Source organism: Magallana gigas, chromosome 6 (assembly GCF_963853765.1).
Source record: "Magallana gigas chromosome 6, xbMagGiga1.1, whole genome shotgun sequence".
Lineage (NCBI taxonomy): Eukaryota > Metazoa > Mollusca > Bivalvia > Ostreida > Ostreidae > Magallana > Magallana gigas.
In genome coordinates this window covers 49,206,486-49,221,315 of record NC_088858.1, presented here as the reverse complement: position 1 = coordinate 49,221,315, position 14,830 = coordinate 49,206,486, and the positions used below count along the sequence as shown (strand labels likewise).

Genomic DNA, 14,830 nt, shown 5'->3' with positions numbered 1-14,830 from the left:
GAACTGGGTGCAATATTGAACCCGGGAATTGTAAGCTGAGCCGAGAAAATAGCGGCGATATGTTTTCAAACACTATCTTGATTTTTTTTTTAGTTAGTTTCTTCATATGACAAAACAAAATCTGAGTGTGTATTGAACAATATTCCTTTTATAAGACCCACTGGGACGGTGTATTTCGTCCCTTGGGGTCATATATATAATCATTGTTGACCCAGTCGATAAAATCATAATAGTTTAGAATTTGGATTGGTTTGTCCATTAAATCCACACTTATTATAGGTTTCAGGAAAGGTTCCAAAATCAGTGAAATAATGTATGTGTAAACGTTATGTTGAAGAATTTCAATGCTATAATGTAATTTATTTTGTTTAAAGTATCCTGATTCTTAATAACCACTGACACAATGTGATATATTTATTTGTTTATTTGACACCATGAAGCTTCTTTTGTTAGTTGTTTTATGGCCAATTTCACTCAGGTGAGCGATGTCGCCCCTTCGCTTCTGGTTAAAGTAAGGTATTGTTATTGCTCAATCAAAAGATTTTCATTTTTCATAAGTCAAAGCATGCATCATATATAAAACAATTATATTTGTAATAGTTAGAGAAGAAATGATGTTCAGACTATTTTGAAAATATAGCCAGTGAATATCAGAACCAGTGTTGTGATCCCAAGCAATAGTGCGATAAAACTGAGTAGATAGGACCATCTTCGTAACGAGACTCCTTTGTCATATCTCCTCTCTTCAAACTCATTGCTGGCCTACAATTAAAAATAAAAATAAATCTTTGAATCAGTTAGCGACGCAGTAAGTGTGAGTGATATATATGTATACATGTACATATCATTTGTTATTCAAGGAATATGTATCAACAGAATTTCGGATGCTTCTTAAACAAATAAAATTTAGAATTTGTACTAACATTAAATTAGATACAATATCATTGTACATGTAAGTTTAAAGATACACATATTACTTGTATTGAAATAACAGCACCATTTCTTTTAATTGTAAACATTTCTATTCATACTTCATTTGCAAGGTACAATGCGAGAAGACCAGCAAGTATATTGCAGCAGAAACATGTTAAAAATCCAAAAACAAAGGCGCAGTCTGCATTCTCCTTCCGCTCTGGTTGCAATATACAGGCAACGTCAGAATTCTGGAAATCAGATACTGCAGTCCCCTGATCAAAAGAGAATATGCTAATAGATATACTTCAAATGCAACCAATAAATTCAGTTTGCTGTAAAGTGCAATATTCACGATTGCATGTAATTTTACTCATATAAACCAACTAAGAAAAATAATAACCCGTCTATTTATGTGCGAACAAAGTTATGTGCAAAGAGTCATATTTATGACGTCATAATGGTCATCTTCCTCGCGTAAGATTTCTGGCAATTTTAAAAATAAATCATTTTTGTATTTATCTATGGAATAAGGAATTATTCTTTAAGTAATATGAGGTGATAAGTTTTGATCGGGGGGAGGGGTGGTCAAATCCAATATTGTCAGAAGGGCTTTAAGATCGATTTGATCAAGTTCCGACCGACATTATCACCTCACAATATTCAACGAATGATTCCATTTTATTTATATTATTTCACACTTAAAAATAACATTTTAAAAACAATATTTCATGAAGTACATGCTATGTATAACATCGCAGCGCATCGAATACCGTTTTTCTGTTATGCTATAAAACACGCTCATCTTTTATGAAAATATTGGGCTATGGGCTTCAAAATTGATTCGTAAATAATGTTATCACAAAGACAGCTGAAAATGTAAATATATTAAAAAAGATATAAGTTCTCAAACGCAGATCTATACGATTAATTTTATGGACTCGATTTCTTTTGCATTAATTCCGGATATTCGGTGAATCAAATGTTTTAGCTATTGTTGCGTTAATTAATTAAATATCACTAAAAATAGGTCAAGAAACCCTGGAATTTAAGCCAAAATGAATTTGGATTTTGTAATCGCCAAATCCGAAGCTACATATATAGTTTATTTAATGAAGCGGATCCAGGTTTTTCAGTATAAAAGGAGTGTACAAGTTCTTCAAATGACCTTGCTGTCCATCAATATATCAAGAATGAATAGAATTTTACAGAACGTATGAAACGAGGAATATAAGCTTAGACAAAGCAACATCCATGCATCAGCTTTCAAATTGCATGAATTTGCGGATGGTTGGGGCTGGGTGTAGAGTTATAGAATGTAGCAACTGTTTCAATGAATTAAAAGCAAACAGTTCTTAAATATTATTTACAGTGGCGTAGTTAGACCGATGAAAAGTGTTTGGATGCCATATAAGTCACGTTTTGAAAAAGTGTGACCTGAAATGTATCAAAAAGCGTTCGGAAAAGAAAATATCTATTTACGCACGCACAACATTTATAAAAAGAATATCCGAGGATGAGCTAGGGTGTGAAGACCTTCCAACCCAGGAGAGGGGTAGTAGTAGTAGTAGTAGTAGTAGTAGTAGTAATTTATTGGCGTATACATTACATACACTGCCACAGAATAAATTTAACAGTAATTAACAATAATTGTGGGTCCAGGTGGGAGGCAGGTTATATAAATATAAAGTATAAAGTGAAATAACAAATATCAAATAAACGAACAAAAAAGAAAGAAGATGGGTGGATAAGGCGTGTAAAATGCCCATAGCGGTCCGACAGGGTACTTAACAAGAGGCCCAGGGGCCACATTGCTCACCTGAGCAACAATTGCCTTAATTCTGATCAAATTAGCATTACAGTATCAAAATATCTTGACAACTAAGTACAGTAGATCTTGCTAAAAAAATTAAAAAACTGCCAATTTTTATCCACCTCTTTCTTTTGGTAAATACCAAGCCCCTTTTGTTGTTGTACCTGTAAGAAGATTTTTCTCTATTCCTATCTACCCCCCCCCCCCTCACCCATTTTGTGGCCCCACTTTTCTCTAGGGTATCATGGTTTCATCAAACTTATATCTGCATAACCTGCACAAACTTATATCTGCATAACCTGTGCTTTCACACTAAGTACTGAGTTTTGGACCGAAAAACTTTCCCAGAATATTTTTAAAGATTTTCTCTATATATTCCCATGTAAAAATTCAAACCGCCATCACGGCCCCGCCCTACCACTAGGGACTGTGATTTTGAATTTACACTACCCGAGGATGCCTCTACACAAGTTAAAACTTTTCTGGCCAAAGATTTTCTCTACATATTCCTATGTAAAAATTCATCCCCCACTGTGGCCTCACCATACCACTGGACTATTATTTTAATAAACTTGAATCTATACGATTTGGAAATGCCTAATAGTTTTGAGAAGAAGATTTTTTAGAGACTTTCTCTATGTATAAAAATGTATCCCCTATTGTGGCCCCGCCCTACCCCCGGGGCATGATTTGAAGAAACTTGAATCTACATTATCTGAGGATGGTTACCCGCCAATTTGAGCTTTCTTGGTCAAATAGTTTTTGAGAAGAAGATTTTTAAAGATTTTCTCTAAATATTCCTATGTAAAACTTGATCCCCAATTGTGGCCCCACCCTACCGCCGGGGACCATGATTTGAACAAATTTGAATCTACACTATCTGAGGATGCTTCCACTCAAATTTGAGCATTCCTGGCCTAATAGTTTTTGAGAAGAAGATTATCTCTATATATTCCTATGTAAAACTTGATCCCCCATTGTGGCCCTACCCTACCCCCGGGGACTATGATTTGAACAAACTTGAATCTTAACTACCTGAGGATGCTTCCAATTTAAATTGAGCTTTTCTGGCGTAATAGTTTTTGAGAAGAAGATTTTATAAATTTTCTCTATATATTCCTATGTAAAACTTGATCCCCCCATTTTGGCCCAACCCTACCCCCGAGGACAATGATTTGAACGAGCTTGAATCTACACTACCTGAAGATGATTCCATTATAATTTGAGCTTTTCTGACCTTATAGTTTTTGAGAAGAAGATTTTTTAAGATTTTCTCTATATATTCCTATGTAAAAATTCATCCCCCTATTGTGGCCCCACCCTACCCCCGGGGACCATGATTTGAACGAACTTGAATTTACACTATCTGAGGATGCTTCCACTCAAATTTGAGCTTTCCTGGCCTAATCGTTTTTGAGAAGAAGATTTTAAAAAATTTTCTCTATATATTCCTATGTAAAACTTGATCCCCCAAGTATGGCCCAACCCTACCCCCTGGGACCATGATTTGAACAAATTTGAATCTACACTACCTGTGGATGCTCCCATTTTAATTTGAGCTTTTCTGGCCCAATAGTTTTTGAGAAGAAGATTTTTAAAGATTTTCTCTATATATTCCTATGTTAAACTTGATCCCCTTCTTGTGGCCCCTCCCTACCCCCGGGGACCATGATTTGAACAAACTTGGCCTTTGGCTCAGGTGAGCTAAAAATTAAAGCATCAACAAATCTGATGGGTTTTTTTTAAATCATTTAAAACAATATATATTAAAGAATCACTGATTTGTAACCTATAGGTATGTTCAATACTTGAAATATGTTGACTCAAACAGGTGTATCCGTATCAAAACCTGCAAATATTGTCATTTTTTGTTTAGAACTTCGAGGCATTTTCTTTTATAGAGTGGGTCTGTGCTCCATATTTTTCTCATAGTCTAATTAAGGTCTAATGAAAACAAACCGATTTCAATCAACAAAAACGTGGAGAGATGACCCACTATACTTTAAAAATATCATTTTGTATACTGAACGTATTGAAAAAATAATACAAGTCCAGTAATTCGTGACCTTAGTCACACATAATATCTAAAAAGCCGCCTTTGTTGTGTCTGAAATGGCTCAGTGGTTAGAGTACCTGGCATAAAAAGATATAAAAAAAAAAAGTACCTGGCATAAGCTAACTGTATACATCTAGGGTTTTTATGTTGCGGGTTCGATACCACCAAAATTTGTAACAATTTTTTTTTAATTATTTTTTGTTAAATATATTAAAAACTGACTATAGCTAGAAATTTTGTTTTTGCAAAGTTGTATTATAATATATCTGAATAGATTTAATTGGGGAAAAATAAAGAGCTAGAGCCACGAAGCATCAAAATGTGCCTTAAAATTTTCACAAAACTCAAGTTTGAAACAATACAAATTGTAATTACTTATAATGTAGGGCACAATATTCTGCATCTAGGCATATGAATTTTTTTCACTTCGGCCCCACCGTTTAGCACATGCGCATCATCAAACATACTATGATCGTTAAAAATAGCTGAAAATTGTAGATTTTACTGCAGTATTTCCCAATTTTGAATGTGGCCACACTTGAGTACCTCTTTGGAACTTTTAAAACTGAGAGATATTGCATAAATGCTTCTGCCTGCAAAATTTCGTAGAGGTACTCAAGTGTGGCCAATGTGTATTTTACAAATTTTGAAAATTTTAGTAACAGAAAATAAAACAGACCACTCTATTTTAGGGTAATTATTTGCTTCCTTTTTATTGAAATAGCAGAATTTAATTCATAATGATAAAGAATTATTTGTGATTATTTACAAAATCCTTATTTTATTAAATATTTGAGGAAGAATTGCATATAAACTGAACTTTACCATGTTTTATCTAGTAATTTTATACTGTGGATTCATGCTTACAACGTGCATCATCAATGACGTCATAGTTTGACGTTTGCGACGTCAGTTGAATCTGTACATGGATTCTTGAGTTCTTTCAGTATTTTGCCAATAGAATTTACCAGTAAAGTCTGCATTTTTAAAAAGCATTATTTCTATGTACCACGGTAATATTCAATTTCAGTAAAGTATGAGATACATGAACATTGCTAACAAACAGAAAAAATTAAATTGGCAAAGTTAACATTGTACGTACGTAAGTAAATATATTCCTATACATGTACCTTTATAATTTTAGAATAAGCGATAGCATGTATAAGTAGCTAGTTGTGGGTTTTTTGTCAAACGGTGAAATGCATTAAACGAAAGGAAAGATGCAAGCGATTTTTTTTTTTTTACACAAGTACGTGTTCCTGAATACCGCGGGAGAAAGACAGTCGACATCACGTGTAAACATGTAGGCCTACATATATGATAAACTTAACTTATTCCGTCAAAAAACCTGATTATTTAATTCCTAAGTACAGCTGTAATTGAATATTAAGCCATCGCCCCTTGTATAAAAACATTTTGCCAATGCATACGTCTTTTCTTTATCAGCCACTGTTGATCAGTGTTGATTCGTCGCGTGGTCAATGTATTTCCGGTGAACCGTTACATGCAGTTACACTCCTTTCTTAAAAGATCGATTGTGTCCGTTTCGATGAAGACGGCTTTTGGTAAACACAGCTTAGAATACTTTATTAGCAGGTGCACTATATAGAAGTCTAATCCTTATTGCGATGTCTTTGTTGATCATTTGTCCAATAAAATAAAAAATACACCCTAAACGTGTGTACATCGGTGACTTACTTTTGCCTATAAAATTCTCGATTGAAATTATCTTTGATCAATTTATGCGTTAAATCTAATTAAAATTTTTCTTGTATTGCATATAAAAATAAATTCAGATTGCCGGGCCCTTTCTTTAAAAAAAAAAGCGATGAGTACAGAGAGATTTAAAACGGTATTTGTTTCCATTCAACCACCCCCCCCCCCTTCCCTACCCTCTGAAAAAATGGATTTACGGCCGGGTTCATTACAAATCTATACAAATGATAACACAAATTCTACATGCTTGCTATGAATTCGACTTTTCAAGACAATTTTACGACATTATTTATGTGCTACTGCTTGATGTTTTAAATAAAAATGTTCATTTTAACCTATCTTCGCTTCAAAATAGTAAACCCACATTCTCTCTCTCTCTCTCTCTCTCTCTCTCTCTCTCTCTCTCTCTCTCTCTCTCTCTCTCTCTCTCTCTCTTACGGATAGCTTATCACTTGGAACAATTCTCAAAAGACATGAATATCACTAGAAAAAATGAAATGTGAATGAATAGACGTTATGGCATTTATAAGGAATAATTAACTCATGAGAATATTTTTAAAGAAATCGATATTCTTTTTTCAGTTAATTAATGAACATTAAAACACTGCTGTAATGTCATTCCCTTGTTCCAGCAGTCAAAATTTTTACTTGTGACAGTCCGATTATTAAAGAGCTTCTTAATAATACTGTTATTCTTTAAAATCGGACTGTCTCAGGAATCAACAATGATATTCAATGGAGTGATTTAAGTACGATATATGCCTCAAACACTTATGTATCAAAAATATCACAGTTCTCGGCCCTATAACGGGCCTCGAAACTGTTTTATATTATTTCATACAGAACTGCTTTCGGCATACTAGTATATCCATTACATATACACAGTCGCTAAAAGGTTTTATTTTTCACTTGAACAGTTCGTGAACGGTGAGCGCACAGTGAGTGCACTCTAAACGAACGCGGTGAGTGCACACTGAGCCGAATTTGGATAACGCTTATGAACGGTGAACTGTGAGCAAACGCAGAGCGCAAACGCAAGCACAAAGTGAACGTTGAACGATATATGTACTCTATGTGAACGCAAGATAAACGATTTATTCGGAGTGCCCTGGGAGGTAATTTTCGTTGGTAATCAGGAAATAATAACAATAAACTACATGTTTGTATTGTTATAAGCCTAAATATAATATTATCTGACTAAACAATAAGTGAACACAAAACGAACGCAGTGAGCGCAATATTAAGGCGAAATCTTTGTGAACGCACGGTGGGCGTTTTGTGAACGATGAGCGGGAACGGAGCGGAGAGCGCAAGTGAACGCAAGGTGAGCGCACATGAACGCACGGTAAGCCCACGGGAAAATGGGAAAATAAAACATTTCAAAGGATTGAACCCTGGCATCTAACTGCTGTAAAGCACCAGGATTGGGTGATAATATTGAAGCCTTGAAACAAGTAAAATAATCATGAAAATAATGTACACAGACTTTTACAGTAATGCATCAAAATTCGAGATTACATATATCTCTATTAAATTCAATTACCGTATCTCTGTCATATTTATATATTTAATTTTAATAATTTGTTATTACATTGGTAGAATTCAATGATTAATCCTCAGTTATACACTGCGCATCATCAGCATTACTTCAGGCCGTTTCAAATTGCAGAAAAAAGAACTTTTAACACACCGACATATTTAAATGTACCGCTGTTATATTGACCTTCAGCACTGGTCCCTGTAATATTTTTGAAACTTTATTGTAAAAAAGCTTTTCATGGTATTTTCATCAATAAATTGATTTTCATAAATTAATTATAATGTCTACATGATAATTTTATTTGTTTTTTGTTTATTTCATTAGATTCAAGTCATACGTAGTTTTATCATTTCGTGACGTTACTTAACAAAAATGACGTCTGTTCTACATTTTTCATCAAAACAATGCCATATTGTAAACTCCGTTTATAAAAAAGTATGATAGATATCGAAAAAAGAAAAACAGTTATGAAAAGCTAAGATTCTACCCTATATTATACCAAAATATGGTAATTTTTAATGATAGGGCAATTTTTGATGCTTCGTGGCTCTAGCTCAAATTTAAAATTGTATTTCACTACTGAACCGAATGGGCATTTGCGCCTTCTTATTCCCCCATCTTCTTTATGGACTTAATTTACGCTTCTTCAAGTCTGATGGTAAAGTTATCCCTCTTTTTGAAACATTCTTACACATATTTACCAATTTTTGTCAATATAGAGTCAGATTTAAGTAAATCAATAAATGTTGCCATATTTGGCCGTACATAGAAATATTTCTTAATGTATAATTTTCTTAAATCCGTGTAAAAATCACAAACCAAAACAAGATGGCAATCATTTTTGACATCGTTTGAATTAAAATATATACATTTCCTTTCATTAATAGGACGTTTTTTATCATATCGACTATATTCGATTTGTAGACGATGTGAAGCTAGTCTGCTCAAGGCTTTCTTACGCTTATTATATCATATGTAATTTAAATTTCCGTCTGCTTGGTGCACAGGCAAGTTTAGATATCTATACCCGTAAATTTTGGTGAAAACAATCTGGCAGTCTTTGCTCAAAATATAAGACTTTTTTTTAATTTACCGACTTAAGGTAAAACATGTACAACAAATGACCAAAACTATGAGACAAAAGTGTTTTCTGAAAAAAACTTTCAGTACATCATACTCAGGTGACGTTCATGGGTCTCTTCCTCTTTTTAGTAGTTCATATTATTAATAATGTAACCTTAGTATGTTGTCTTAAGTTGATCAACTTTTCATTCTTTTTCTGATTAATCAGTGAAGAAGTTTTTCTACAAAAGATTCATTAATTCTTACCAATTCCATCGATTGCCTTGTAATAATGGTCGAACCACGATCTAAATAAAATCAATTGATAAATATATATCAGTGGTTAATTATCATATCTATATAGATTTTAGTAAATAATAATCCCAAATAAAAAATTCTCATTTTTTTTTTGGGGGGGGGGGGTAAAATCTTTGTCTTATCCTTTATAAAATGCCGAATGATACTCTGTTCTTTAAATAAATACACCTTATCCAACTTTAGCATCTTTGTTTTTTCAAAAGTTTTAACACAATCAGATCAATCATTTGGTGAACAAGGAAATTCGATGGAAAACTTAATAACATTGTGGTTACACAAGGTACGGGAAACTAACAAATAATAAACAGATGAATGGAAATGAGCAACATGTGTCAAAACTACAAAAGGAAGTAAACTATCATAATTTTAAAAAAAAGACAGCTGACACAACTCGTTACTATCCCCCCACCCCTACCCCCCCCCCCCCCCCAAAAAAAAAAACCCTAAACAAACAAACAAATAAAAAAAAAAACAAGGAACCCCCCCCCCCCCCCCCAAAAAAAAAAAACCAACCAAAATCAAGCAAGCAAACAAACAAAAGCCCCAAAACAAAAAAACAAACCGAAGTATCTTAATTAAAAAAATCTGTAAGAAGTAATACCAACTTACTGTTTGTAAAAGTATTTTCTGTAGTCATTGTCAAGCACAACGTCTCAAAGTCTTTTTTCCTGTGGTGAATATATTTCCATATAATGATAAAAAATAACAGGAAGCCGATTCAAAACTTTACGCATACAGGTTTCATTGTAATCTTCAGGAGTTTTGAGCAATCTCCCTATATATATCCATTTTTTAAGATTGCAAGACCTAACCAAAAAAAATAAATTAAAATTGAAACATTAAAGTCGCCCGAGCTTTTTATGGGATTTGACACGGTTTCTAATGTGCATTTACTGTTTTATATACGTACAATATCAATATATATATATATATTGGATATGTACTTTCAATGTGTCTTTTTATAAGTCATAAATGCAATATTAAAGATAACCTTTTGATAATCAGATTCAAATGACAAAGGTTTTAGATACTGTAGTTTTGTTATAAAAGTAAAAAATAGTATTTAGTTAACCAGCTTTCAACCGTACAATTCTTTTTAACTGAGTCAGTTTGGATGATTTGATGTAGGAATTTACTCGGCTGATTAGGAATCAGCTTTAAAATATATAATTAAAAATCACATACCTCCGATTTTGCGACTACACAATGTAAACACAAGGAAGGAAATAGATGATAAATGTAAAAAAACAGGAATTAAACAAAGCCAGAATACCATTAAACGTACTCATTAAAAATGTAGTGTTTTTGGAATAACGTCAATAAGACAGGAAATAACTAAAAAGTTAAAATCCATTAAAACCAGATTGTCATTTAGACTCCACAAGCAGTACATGATCTGGAATATTACAAGTTCCTTTCACTGATGTCATGTTGTGTAAAAAGTTGAAATGTATCTTGTATACAACATTCCCTGTGACAACTACTGATGTAAAAGACAATGTAAACGAGTTCAGTGTATTACCGTCTGATCAGTAAACAGAAAATGAGTCCATCTGTTGACTGTACATTTCTTTGTGACCAGTACAATTTGAGTGATTTGATATAAACAAATTTCTTAAAGCATCATTTGGAGCTCTAAGCTTGTAGTGTCATTTTTTCATTCCAATGAATTCAAGGTTTTTTAAGTTAAGTTTATCCACACTGTTTACTGGGTTTTAGCAAAGTTATAGAAACATCAATTCAAGTAGTATATGTTACTTAATGATAGATTGATACGTTTAACTAAAGTATTTGCTCATAACAATTGAATTTAAATGATCCCATACCTGCGTTTTTACGTCTAAAATATCCAAGCAGACGGAAATGGACGACAATAAATATACAGAACAGGAATCAAACAAAGCCAAAATACTATGAAGTGTACTCAATAAAAACTAAGTGTTTTGGAATAACGTCAATCACACAGGAAATCGCTGAAAATTAGATCCAATGAAACCCAGATTGCAACCAATATTTTGGGGGAATAGTTTGAGTTTATCATATTAAAAATATTTAGCAAACAAACATGTACGCGTACGTATACGCGTAGAGAGGAAAGAATGTGCATTATGTCATCAGTTTTGTAAAGAAGAATTTTTTCACGTATGTACACGAATAGATTGCAAAGTACATGCTCGCTATTTATATAAACAAATGTGTTACTTTTTCTAAGCCAATCTGATCAGTATGCGTAATACATATACCATACAATTTTGACTATTTTGTGGTGTATTGTAAATTATATCATGGTTTTGGTGTTATCGACCAAAAAAAAAGTAAAAAATATTGATGATGTGATGAATCAGGTTGTACCAATTAAAGAAAATAGGGTAGTACAGGGTATTTCCATGGTAATAGCCTGTTCCCGCTTGGAAGTAAAAATGGAATGTCTCGAGGCTATATAAACAGCGGTACAGTGAGTGTGCTCACTGCAGCCATAGTGCGAACATCTATAGGAGAGTATAGTAAGTAAACAGGCTAAAATAAGGCTGAATAAGCCTTATTTGCATAAAAAGGTTATATTATATGGCTGAATAGGCCTTATTAGTTTAAAGGCTACGTAGGGCTGAAGAAGCCTTATAGTATAGATTGCGCCACTTGACCAACCACCGTAGCTTTAACAATTGGCAAAAGATGCTGAATAAGCCTGTTCACCAGTGTCAAAGGAAGCTGGGGAAATCAACTGGTTAGAGACCTCAGGTCAGTAGCCAGAACCCTTGGTAAGGCCAATTGTCTGTGGGCATTGGTCAGGGGGTAGTTTGGTAGCCTGGGCTAGTGGTCGGGGACATTTGTCTTAGTTAAACAAGCGAGACTTGTGGTTGATCTGATTTGGGTTTAGGTAAATCCCTGTGAGATTAATATTTTGATTAAAGAACTAATCGTCGTAAATATCTTGATTCAGTAAATTTATTAAAGTAATCAGCGTAAATATATTGATTCAGTTTGTTATTAGCCTGAAAGACAACAGGCCAATTTATAATAAAGTGCTCTGCAGAATCCCGGGTGTAACCGGGTACGTGTTCACATACTAAATAGCAACCGCTCGGCTGGACACACGTTACAATATTTTAAAAAGAATATTAAAAAGAAAATAATTATCATTGCATTTTTTTTTATAAGTAAACTTTTAAAATGAAACAGCTATAAATATAGCTTTATATTTAGTCAAATACCAGATCGTAAAGAACTAGAACTCATTATATCAGAATGTTTGATATCTGATTCTCCGGACATGACTTTTGAACTTGAATATATCAGACTGAGAGTGAAGAAACGGAACCCAGTTATTCTTGCATGGATGTAACCACCGTACAGGAGACGTTTTCTCTTTCGGACAATTCATCAAGATTCCGAAATCCAATAAAAGAAGTTTTAAGCGATCTGCAATATCAGGGACAACTCCGGCTAACACTAAGAAGAGTACAGTATGGACAGTTTGTGTTTTTAACTGTTAAATGATTGGCTGCTGTCGAAAATATTCCAAATTTTGACTATTTGTACGTGGATGACATTAGCAGATGGTTCATAGTTAAAGTAAAGAAACGTTACGAAAACTTTTACCCCCCCCCCCCCCCCTCCCTCAAATCGCTCTCACTTTTAGCAAACGGCATTCTAAGACTGTATTAAAAAAATTACATATTGATAGTTTTGTCTAGATCTTGTTTTTACGACTGTAACTAAAACTAACGTTTTACATTTAATGTATTAAATTCCTGTAAAGCTCTAATAAATATTAACTTTCTTTCAAATTCAATTAACTTTAAGCAAATAGACATTTGATTAATGATTAATAAAAGAAGTCATTTTATAGCTTGTACGGAGATCGTTTTCAATTTGTGTAAACATTTTGAGAAATTGATATTCAATTTATGTTGTCGGTTTAAAAACATATTTCAAATATGTTATTAAAACACCATTCTTTATAGGTATTCAACACTTAAGTTGATTATATTCTTAAAAAGTTATTTTTCATGGATTACATTTTAAAGGCTCATCTGAACAGTTTATGTAATAACCAGTTTAAACCGGTTTTGGACAACATCTTTTTTTATGCTGTTACAAATTTACTCCCTCTATTATCTGCAATTTATGCCGATATATTAAATAAAAAGATTTGATTTCATCGATAAGGAAATGTAAAAAAAAATGCATTAAATGATTTATTTTGATGTTATTGTGTCAGTAAAACAATAACAGTTGTTGAAAACGTCTCCATAATGACTGGATGGTGTTCCGATGAACTCCAAAGTGAAGTGTCTTGCTACAGTATTTGTGCCATTCCAGCTTGCAGCATCCCAACAGCACGATTACGTTGTTTTTCGTTGAGTCGTGGCATGACATAGGGGTAAATTCTGTTGAAACTAAAGTGATTTCCTTAACAAAAAAAGTTTAAACAAATCCCCAAACTGCAAATGTTTCGTTTATTTGACATTTGTACAGTTTATTTATCATTATATCTTTCACTATCAAAACATTTCCTGTTAATTTGAGTGACTTTTTCCAGGTGTGTTATTCCATCTTAAATGAATAGAGCATTTATGATTTGTTTATTTCTTGTCTTATAATATTTTTCATCAATTTCCTTTTGTTGTGTTTTGTTATTCTTATCTATGATTATTGGGTGTCACAATCAATTTTCAATATTAATAGATCGTCATACATGCATGTCGAATGTAACATCCATGGTTGGTTAGAATGGTGAAAAATATTTGTTTGTTTATGCAGTGACAAAAAATAAATTCTTAAAAATTCTTTTTTTTAATATAAAAATATAAACGCACCTTTTGCTCAGTTTGCTTACATGTGTACACAGTGCCACTCGGGTAGTGTTTGGAAATGCATTTAATGGTCTGTTGGCTTGCGCGTAGAATTCGAAATAATATATCAAAGATTGAAGAACAACAATTCTATTCATTCACTCAATGACCAACGTATAAATTACTTACTACACAGTAAAAAGTAGATTTTTTTTAAAAACAACATTTATCTCGTCAAATTTCATTTAACCAAAAGTGACGATGATAATGAATTTTTAATATTCTTATCATTATATAAAATTTGCATTGTACAATGTACCTAATGCCAATAATCTTGATGTCTCGTTAGACAATCTGATATTCACGCTGTAATTAACAATATTCTGTTGCTTTAGAACATATTCTCAAATTTGTTTTCATGTTTTTAAGATAATATTTCAACATTGAGTTTTCGAATGTCAGTGAGGTTAAAACGGTGACCAAACGCCTAACGACTGCAGAACGCATACAAAATGTACTGTGTGTTGGCAAATGTTTGTGAATGGATAGTACAAACGTAGCTGAGTGGATAGCTGAACGGTAAACGCATGGTGAGGAAACGGTAGACATGATGAGCG

The 14,830-nt window shown here is 33.1% G+C and overlaps 1 long non-coding RNA gene across 3 annotated transcripts; it reads right to left on the bottom strand.

Annotated features, from left to right (window-relative positions):
- Positions 1-406: 406 nt before the first annotated feature.
- On the bottom strand, positions 407-11,514 carry LOC117688831 (uncharacterized). 3 transcript variants are annotated; one of them, XR_010714909.1, is made up of 5 exons: positions 11,244-11,514; positions 10,027-10,224; positions 9,367-9,407; positions 1,032-1,187; positions 407-762 (listed from the first exon to the last, which is right to left on the bottom strand). It is a non-coding gene; the product is annotated as an uncharacterized lncRNA (long non-coding RNA). The 3 variants fall into 3 exon arrangements; XR_010714908.1 differs by having other exon boundaries at positions 10,027-10,085; positions 11,244-11,508; XR_010714910.1 differs by lacking the exon at positions 11,244-11,514 and adding an exon at positions 10,603-10,649.
- Positions 11,515-14,830: the final 3,316 nt, after the last annotated feature.